Source organism: Penaeus vannamei, chromosome 10 (genome assembly GCF_042767895.1).
Source record: "Penaeus vannamei isolate JL-2024 chromosome 10, ASM4276789v1, whole genome shotgun sequence".
NCBI classification, from domain to species: Eukaryota; Metazoa; Arthropoda; class Malacostraca; order Decapoda; family Penaeidae; genus Penaeus; species Penaeus vannamei.
In genome coordinates, this window is record NC_091558.1 from 37,342,889 (window position 1) to 37,345,388 (window position 2,500).

The following is a 2,500-nucleotide window of genomic DNA, read 5'->3' on the forward strand; positions in this document are numbered from 1 at the left end:
TGCCTCGCAACTTGAAGCTATGTTTCTGACAACACTACCAACCATATAACCGTACTTACTCGGCACTCCCACCCGTCCCTCCCCCTCCGCCCCGTCCGCATCCTAAACATGAGTAGGGTGACGTCACGGGGCAGTTTTTGTCACCGCGAGTGTGTTATGCGTCCGAGTGTGTGACCGTGGCAAGAGTAGGACGAGATGCGCGCCGCGACAGCAGACATAACGCACAAAAGCGGGGCCAAGCAGCTGTCGCGGTGCCACCAAAGACGCGCTTGAACATCGGTTGCATTTTTCAGACGAAACATCGATGATGATCCTCCTCCAGGAATCACATGCCCCACCTCCCCCCCGCACCCCCTCCGACCAACTGGCCGAGACAGCCGTTGCGCCGCGACGTGAGAATCCGCGTCCGCGCCGGTTCACAACGGGCCCGCCGCCCCCAACGCGCGTGAATGAACTTGTGTAATGGCCCCTCCTAATGAGGCACATGCAAATGAGGTGAAGCCGCTGTTGACACTGGACTGTTTTTCTAAGCCGGCTGTTAGTCCGAGGAAATGGGAAGGCGACTTAGCGGGGGCGGGCCAACGGGAAAGCAGAGATACGGGCAAAAGATAGCTGTGATAGACAGTAATAAACGGTATTGGCTATCACACTTAAGTAGCGACTGAGATATAATGCAAGTGATCAATAAGCGTGTGAGGGAAGGAGTGAGTAATTCTAATCAATAAGAGAGTGAGACTAATGTTAATTATACAAAGAGCGCGATGATGGCTGAATGATTGAACGATTGATGTATTTGGCCTAGTGTGAAAAGAGAGAGAGAGAGGGGGGGGGGAATGTATGTGAGTATATATTTGGGTGTTTATGTGAATGTGTGTGTGGGGGGGAGGTGCGTCTGAGTCGAACAAACAGCCAGAAAATCGGTACACAAGCGAAGGTCTTTGGCCAAAAGGCAAGAAGCAAATCGCGGCCGGAGCCTGAGCAGGATCCTCGCGGGCCGGGCGCGCGAAGAAGGCTGAATGTGTGCCAATCCGCGACTCGTCACGGTGACGTTCTGGGAGATCAGACAGTTACTCACTCGCGGTCGCGCCTTATCTCGCGCTGTTTCAAGCCTTCGCGCCTCGCGAGGCCACCGAATAACGGCACTGGAAATGCAACATGCTGGGAACTCGTCCTCTCCCTCGGCGCCAGGTTGCCCTCGTCCCTCCCGATCCCGTCTACTGCCTCCTCCTGCCCTCGCGTCTCCCTCCTCCTCCTTCGTCGCCGCCCCCTCCCTCGTGCTTCACCGCCCCCCACATCGCCCTGGTCATCTCATCACGTCTGAGGCACAGGCGTCAGCTCTGCCTCGCTGCAGCACATCCTGCCCTCGTCGACGCCGCTCGCTGCTCGCGACTAACGTACGAGGACAACTCGTGATCGAAATTCCATCTCGCTCTCGCGATTTTTTGCGAGCGCTCATCTCGCCGTGCCCAATGGCTTCCGAATTCAAAACCCGTGGAAGCGGTTGGGGCATCATCGTGCTATGCAAACAAAAAGGCGTGACGTCAGGAGCACAGTGTAGGCGATGCCCGATGTCGGTTTGGCAGCCGCAGTGCACGACGGGCGCGCGGCCAGGGCGGCGAGGCGGCTCTCCTCCGCCGCGGCAACGTCACGGCCGCTCAACACCTGACAGCGATCAAGCCTCCCCTAGAGAACCAGCCTAGCAACTCCGCAATGCACACGACGTGGCTCGCCTGACAGATAGAGCTGTATGCATTCCAAGCTCGCTGCAAGTCGACCACCGGCTTACACAGTACATACCCACATCCCTTCGCGCGAGAGCCGGTCGCAGGAAAGCGCCACGACTGCAGTTATCCGACAATCGGATTCTTAAACAAGCATTAGTAGTTAACTTTTTGCTCGTTAACTGGAACGCCAGAGCCCCGTCACGAGAGAGGGGGTGGAAGACAAAAAGAATATTTGAAAAGAGGAAGACGAAAGAGGCACGAGGACGTAAAAAAAAAGAGGAAACGGAGTGTGAAGAAAGGTAAGGGACGAATAAGGAAATGACGAAGGAGAGCAGAACACGAAAACAGATCAACGAGAGGAAAGAAAGGCAAGCGTGGCCCGGGCGCACCTTCAAGAATGGAGGGAGCCTGAGGAATTTTGAAGAACAATTGATGATGGGCACAGATGGCGGACGAGGAGGGGAGGGGAAGAGGAGGAGGATGGGAAGGAGGGGATGATGACGATGATGATGACGAAAACGATGAAGATGATGATGACAAGAACGATAGTAATTAGATAATACCACGGAGAAAATGATGATAAGGATGATGATGATGATGATGATGATACGGAGAACTACGAACAAAGAGATAGCGATAACAAGAAAAGACGAGATAAAAACGAAGATGATCAAAAATCGAAATCCGAAAATAAATCGGACAGACGACGAGAGGGACGGAGGAGAGAGAGCGTCGACGTAAAAGATCTGAAATGTGGTCGCCATTACACCCCAGGT

The 2,500-nt window shown here is 54.3% G+C and overlaps 1 protein-coding gene across 23 annotated transcripts in view; it reads right to left on the reverse strand.

Annotated features, from left to right (window-relative positions):
* Nucleotides 1-2,500, reverse strand: part of C3G (C3G guanyl-nucleotide exchange factor) — a 136,230-nt gene that overhangs the window by 63,669 nt on the left and 70,061 nt on the right. The window lies entirely within an intron of this gene.